We start from the raw sequence: 7,026 nt of genomic DNA, 5'->3' as shown, positions 1-7,026 counted from the left end.
GAAAGGCCCGAGGACAACACGGCTGACCTTGGCAAATCTCGGGTAGGAAGTCTTTCAGAGGTTTGGCCTTTGTCATGCGGAACAAATTATTTTAGTTTCCAGTGACTTCAATGGGGAAACTCGCTTTGATATGCGAGTACTTATGAGCATACTCCTAGAACAGATTATGCTCATAATCCGTAGTTCCCCACTGTAATTTTTTTTTCTGTTCAACCAGCTGGTTGAACATAAAAAAATGACTCATCTGTAGGCTGTCTACACCCAAGGTTGGCCATACATTATACAATTTTCTTGTACAGTTTTCCTTTAGATTGACAAAAAACATATAATATGAGGTCAAACCTAAACACTTTTAATGTTTATACAATCAGGCAGACCCTTTGACTACATAGTTGTGAGCATAATCTGTTCTAGGAGCTCATAAGTACTCGCATATCAAAGCGAGTTCCCCCATTGACTACATAGTTGGCAGTAAATCTAAAGGGAATTGAATAAGAAAATTGTATATTGTATGGCCAGCTTAAGTAAACCAATCTGCAACTGCTAAGTAAGTAAGCAGGCAAATGTCAGCAGATCCACCGTGGATGTTAAAGTGGACTTTTACACCCAAACACAAAACTCCTTGGTGCATGCAGCTCTGTATGCATGTCCCTGAACTTGCCTAAATTATTTTGTAGAATCAAAGATTTTTGTTTCACTGCCTGGTCTCCAAAAGGCACTGTTGTCATAGTCAAAGATGCCCCCCCTAGAAAGTCTATATCACCATATTATTGAACAATAATAAGTCACGCCATATTCCACATAAGGAAAGCACTGTGCGAAATTTGGCACACCTTGCTTTTATTTAGTCAGGTGCAAGACTTTTGCCAATGGTGGTTTTTAACAAAGCTGCAGTCCCAGCAGCGCTTTGGGAGTTTTGCGTGTGGGATAGCTGACAGTAGGGAAGAGGAGAGAGTCTGCAGTGTAGTGGAGTACTATTACAACTATACAGTGCTATATACAGCACTATGTTCAGTGCTGCATGTTGCCAGTGATATGATGAATTGAAGTTTCTGTGGCTAGAGAGACTGGAATGTAAAGCTGGGTATACATGGTCCAAAAATAATCCAGTTCAGCAGGAACCGGCCAACTTTCTGTCAGTGTGTACAGTTGTCTATCCAACAGAATCCTGCCTAACAACCAGCTTTTTTCAAAGGGACATGCTGGAAAAAACCAGCATCCGATCAGTGCTTGCAGCAAATGGTTGCAAGTGCTGATCTGTGAATTCTGATGGAGAAGGGAGATGGACAGAGTCTTCCCGCTGTTAGAATTCAATAGAACAGCAATGTTGGTGTGGCAACTGCTAGCTGAAGGAAAATAAAATGTCAATGTGTACCCAGTTTAACCACCCCACTTTCATCCCCTTTATGCTCAGGCTATTTTTTAGCTTTCAGTGCTGTCGCACTGTGACTATTGCGTGGTCATGCAACACTGTACCCAATTTTTATTTTATCTTTTTCTTCACACAAATAGAGCTTTATTTTGGTGGTATTTAATCATTTTTATAAAAAAAAAAAAAAAAAAGACAGCAAATTTTGCAAAGAATTTTTTTGTAAAAAAGTAATTTTTCTCCTTCACTGATGTGCGCTGATGAGGCGGCACTTATGGACACTGATTAGGTGGCACTAATATAGTCAGACGGAATTTTTTCATCAGACATTCTGACCATGTGTATGCTCCATCTGACTTTTTCCGTCGGAAATTCCGACGGGCTTAGAAAGACAACATGTTCTCTTTTTTTCCGAATGAAAAAAAGGGCAAAAGGGAGGAGAGGGAGAAGAGGAAGAGGGCAAATGGGGGCGGGAGGGAGAAGAGAAAGACAGGGCGAGGAGGGGAGAGGGAAGGAAAAGGAAAAGAAAGGAGAGGGACAGGACAAAAAAGGGGGGGGGGAACAAGAGGGGGAAGTGAAGGGAAGGTACCGTCAAACCCTCAAGATGAACATAAAAAATGCTAAATTAAAAAAATGTGAAGAAAGGTTCGTATATAGCATAGAATGGTCAGAAAATCGCATTTGTCGAACATCTGCCCATTCCATCCTTATTAGAGGAACACAAAGCCTTCTTGGATAGGGATATCGCTGTTGAAGAGGTTCTGGCTGCTATTAAGCAGGCCCCCAAGGGTAAAGCACCGGGACCGGACGGGTTCACGACCCTTTATTATAAAAAAATTTCCACCCTACTGGCTCCCTCCCTAACGCGCGTCTTTAGAGATATACAGAAAGGTGGTCCCATAGACTCTGATTCTAACAGAGCCTTTATAACTCTTATTCCCAAACCCCACAAGGACCATAGTGATGTAGCCAATTACCGACCCATATCCTTAATTAATACGGACCTAAAACTACTTACAAAAATTTTGGCAAATAGGATGTTGACATTTTTGGCCGACTATATTCACCCTGACCAGGTGGGTTTTCTGCCCCATAGACAGGCAGCTGACCAGATCAGGAGGGCGATTGATCTTATATCAATATTACGCTCGTCGTGGGATGGGGGACTACACCGAAAAGGGATGTTGCTATCCCTAGATATCTGCAAAGCATTTGATTCCTTGTCATGGCCCTTTCTATTTCGAGTATTGGACAAATGGAATTTTGGCCCAGCCTTTTTGGCCTCTTTGCAGTCTCTATATAGCTCCCCTTCTGCGCAAATACTGTTGAGAGGTCACAAATCCGACTTGATACCGATCTCTTCGGGCACTAGGCAGGGATGCCCATTATCCCCCATTCTATTTGTCATAGCCTTTGAAACCTTAGCTATAGCAATCCGCCATCATCCGGATGTTCTGGGTATAGAAAGTGGGGGGAAGTATCATAAATGCGCATTATTTGCGGACGACCTCCTATTGTTTATTACATCTCCCCATACCACCATACCGAATCTCCTGTCCCTATTAGACCGTTTCGGTAAAATTTCGGGCCTATTGATTAATCGGGACAAGTCGGAGGCACTGAATGTAAACTTGCTAACCTCAACGTTAGAAAGTATTAAAGCTCAATTCCCTTTTAAGTGGCAACAGTCGTCCCTTTCTTATTTGGGCATTAAATTGACTTCCGATGTGTCCACATTATTCAAGACTAACTACCCGCCCCTATTTGCCCGCTTGATTGAAGACGTGAAGACATGGTCCGATATAAGCTTGTCCTGGGTGGGCAGAATCGCCTCAGTTAAGATGATTGTTCTTCCACGGTTATTGTATTTCTTTCGGGTTCTGCCGATCCCAGTACCTGCCGCTGATATACGCCGCTTTCAATCTCAAATTTTTCACTATATCTGGGGTCCGAAAGGCCCTAGAATAGCTCGAACAACATTATACACATCCAAAGAGGAGGGGGGCTTGGGAGTGCCCGAGTTTCGCAAGTATTATTTAGCAGCACAGTTGACTCAATTAACCCAAATACACAGCCGTCACTATTGTCCTGAGTGGGTCTCCCTGGAGGCTCAGGCGTGTTCTCCATTAGCTATGGACCTTGTCCTGTGGACATCCCCTAAATACCGCAAAGCGATTTTGAGTCCAACACTCTCTCATTCCCTTAATGTTTGGGAAATGGGATGTAGAAGATGGGCTCTAAGGTCAGCACATACCCCAGTGGCCCCCCTGTTTGGCAATCCTCGGTTTCCTCCGGGCAGGCGTCCCGACGGATTTAGATGGTGGGTCAACAAGGGATTATTACGGATAGGAGATTATTTTGACCACAGGGGAATACGCCCGTCATCATATTACATAGACAGCTTGGAGATGCCTTCCTCGGAGAGTTACCGCTTACAGCAAATTCAGCATTTTCTCCGTTCGTTAGAGAACAATGGGTCCGACTTGACAACGCGCACTGCCTTCGAGAGTAGGTGTGTGCAGGACTCGGCTCTCCGGGGGGGCATCTCTACGCTCTATAAACAGCTGACCACACCTCTCACTAGGCTCCCGTATCAAGTGGCATGGGAGAGGGACTTGAACATTAGTCCTGAGGCGGGGGATTGGCGTAGTTGGAGTACAAGAATTCATAAAGGCATCCTCAATGTGGCTTTGATAGAGGCGGGTTACAAGGTACAAGCCAGATGGTACTTGGTGCCGGAGCGACTCTCCAGAATGTATCCTGGTGTCTCATCCTCCTGTTTCAGGGGTTGTGGGCAGGTGGGCACACCACTTCATGTGTGGTGGACATGCCCTAGGGTGCGTCGCTTTTGGATCAGGGTCCACGCGCTTATTCTTTCGGTCACAATGGTGAATATCATTAAAGACGCCTCAGTCGCCCTCCTAAACAAACCAGTGGATAATATTCCCAGACATGCCCAGACTTTGATATTTTTTATTTTTTTAGCTGCTAAGATAGCTATTGCGACAGCTTGGAAAAGCCCCATTGTAGACTTAACATTGCTAAAACGGAAATTAAACTGGATCATGTTAAATGAGAAAATAGTGAGCGTTTTAAATGACAAACAACCCCTTTTTGAAAAGACGTGGTCTCCCTGGCTCACTTACTTACAGGCCCCTGCGACATAGAGATGCCTTTTCAGTCGATCGATCAAAGATTCCCGGATGGACACACCCTTCTCTCTTCTTTCTTCTCCTGTTTCTTCTTTCTTCTATCTCTAGTGCCTTGCCCTTGTGGATTCTCTGAATTACCCCCCCCCCCATCCCCCCTCCCCGTTTATTTTATTTTTTTTTTATTTTATTTTTTTAAAACCTAGACCTTTTCTGTAATGTTGGGGACTAAGGACTCCCCTACCGGGGTCATTTAGGTTTAATATATGCTGAAGGTATCTTACTTGTTATGATTTTGAGCTGCCCAGATCCTCTAGTTGTGAGTTTACTCGTCCCTGACTCCTACGAAGTGACTCAGCTATCTTAACTATCTGTAAAATGTGTTGTCTGATGGAGAATTTGGGCTCCGAGGGACTTCAATATCTAAATATTGGTCATTGATTGGTCTTCAGTATTAGTTATGTTATGTAGAGGGGCCGCAATTCAGGATCCATCCCTCAATTTGGGTCAATGATGGTTCTATATTTAGTATAGCAAGCATTTGTAGTAATGTGATATTGTCTATATGCTTGGATGCCTGCTCATATGTTACCCAGTATCATTTTCCCTCCTACTTTTGTTTGTTATGATTGAAATTATTTTTCTTTTTTTTTTTTTTTTTCTCTGATTGTTTTCCCCCCCTTTTTTTTTTTTTTTTTTTTTTTTTTTTACTTTCCTTTCCCCCCCTTTTTTTTCTTTTTATTACGACTTACTATGTGCAGAGCATGCGAGGATTGTTCGCTGCTCTCTGTGTTGACGCATATAATCTTTACTTGAAAAACAAATAAAAATCATTGAAACAGAATGGTCAGAAAATGAGGGTATGGAATCTAATGCCGCATACACACCATCACTTTATGTGATGAAAAAAAAAACGAAATTTTCTGTGAAGTAAAAAACAACGTTTTTGAAACTTCAATTTTCAAAGACGAAGTTGCCTACACACCATCGTTTTCTCACAATGCTCTAGCAAAGCGAGGTTACGTTCACCACTTTTTTCCATTGAAGCTCGCTTCATAAGTAGCTTCTGGGCATGCGCGGATGAAAAAACGTCGTTTTAAACAACGTTTTTGCTACACACGGTCAATTTCTGTGAAGTAAAAGTTGTCGTTTTGAAAAACGACACATAAAATTGAAGCATGCTTCAATTTTTTTTGGTCGTTTTTTAGAAGATATAAAACGACCTTTTCCCCCACACACGGTCAATTAAAGTGACATTTTTAAAAACGTAATTTTTTTTCATCACATAAAGTGATGGTGTGTACGCTGCATTAGAGTAAGAAATATATATATGTCCCATAAAAAATGGAAATGGTTAATATTTGTAGTGAAAGGAAGAAAAAAGCAAAATCTAAAAATCCTTCCTATGTGGCATATAATGCCGCTTGTACATAAAGGAAGCAGGGGTAGAATCAGGGCCGATCCTACCCGGGGTGGGGGCGCTGAAGCGCCAGAGTGCTCCCCTCAATTATTCTCCTCCTTGTTAGTGTAGCGCGGCGGCTCTCCCCGCCGCCACCGCCGCCGCTGTTTGTCCTATACATGGCTGGCCTGCCCCCCTCCTGCTAGAGGAGGGGAGTGAAGAATCCGGAGATCGGAGCGGCTGTCACTGTGTGGAGACGCTGACGTCGCTGAGGGGGCGGTCCATGCCTGACACATATTCTGCGCGGCGCCTCCTGTCATAAACAAACTCCTGTCTGCGGCGATCTGTGATCCACCCGGGCGGCGCGGCTGCACACTGACTGTCTCCTCCTCTGCAGCTGCCGCCCGGGTGTTGTTATGTACTGTAATGGAGGGAGGGGGGGTTGTCCCGGGGGTCTGCACTAATGGGGGGGTTGTCCTGGGGGGGTCTATACTAATGGGGGGAGTTTGTACTAATGGAGGGGTTTGTCCTGGGGGTCTGTACTAATGGGGGGGGGTTTGTCCTGGGGGGGTCTGCACTAATGGGGTGGTTTGTCCTGGGGGGAGTCTGTACTAATGGGGGGGGGCTTGTCCTGGGGGTATGCACTATTGGGGGGTTTATCCTGGGGGTCGGTACTAATGGGGTGGTTTGTCCTGGGGGGAGTCTGTACTAATGGGGGGCTGTACTAATGGGGGGGCTTGTCCTGGGGTATGCACTAATGGGGGGGTTTATCCTGGGGGGTCGGTACTAATGGGGGGGGTTTGTCCTGGGGGGTCTGTACTAATGGGGGGGTTTGTTCTGGGGGGTCTGCACTAATGGGGGGGTTTGTTCTGGGGTCTGTTCTAATGGGGGATTTGTCCTGGTTGGGTCTGTACTAATGGAGGGGGTGGTTTCTCCTGGGGGTCTGTACTAATGGAGGGGGGTTGTCCGGGGGGTCTGTACTACTGGGGGGGTGGTTTGTCCTGAGGGAGGTCTGTACTAATGGAGGGGGGTTTGTCCTGGGGGGAGTCTGTACTAATGGAGGGGGGTTTGTCCTGGGGGGAGTCTGTACTAATGGAGGGGTTTGTCCT

The sequence above is a fragment of the Rana temporaria genome, chromosome 1 (assembly GCF_905171775.1).
Source record: "Rana temporaria chromosome 1, aRanTem1.1, whole genome shotgun sequence".
NCBI classification, from domain to species: domain Eukaryota; kingdom Metazoa; phylum Chordata; class Amphibia; order Anura; family Ranidae; genus Rana; species Rana temporaria.
Note: the sequence above shows the minus strand (reverse complement) of the source record.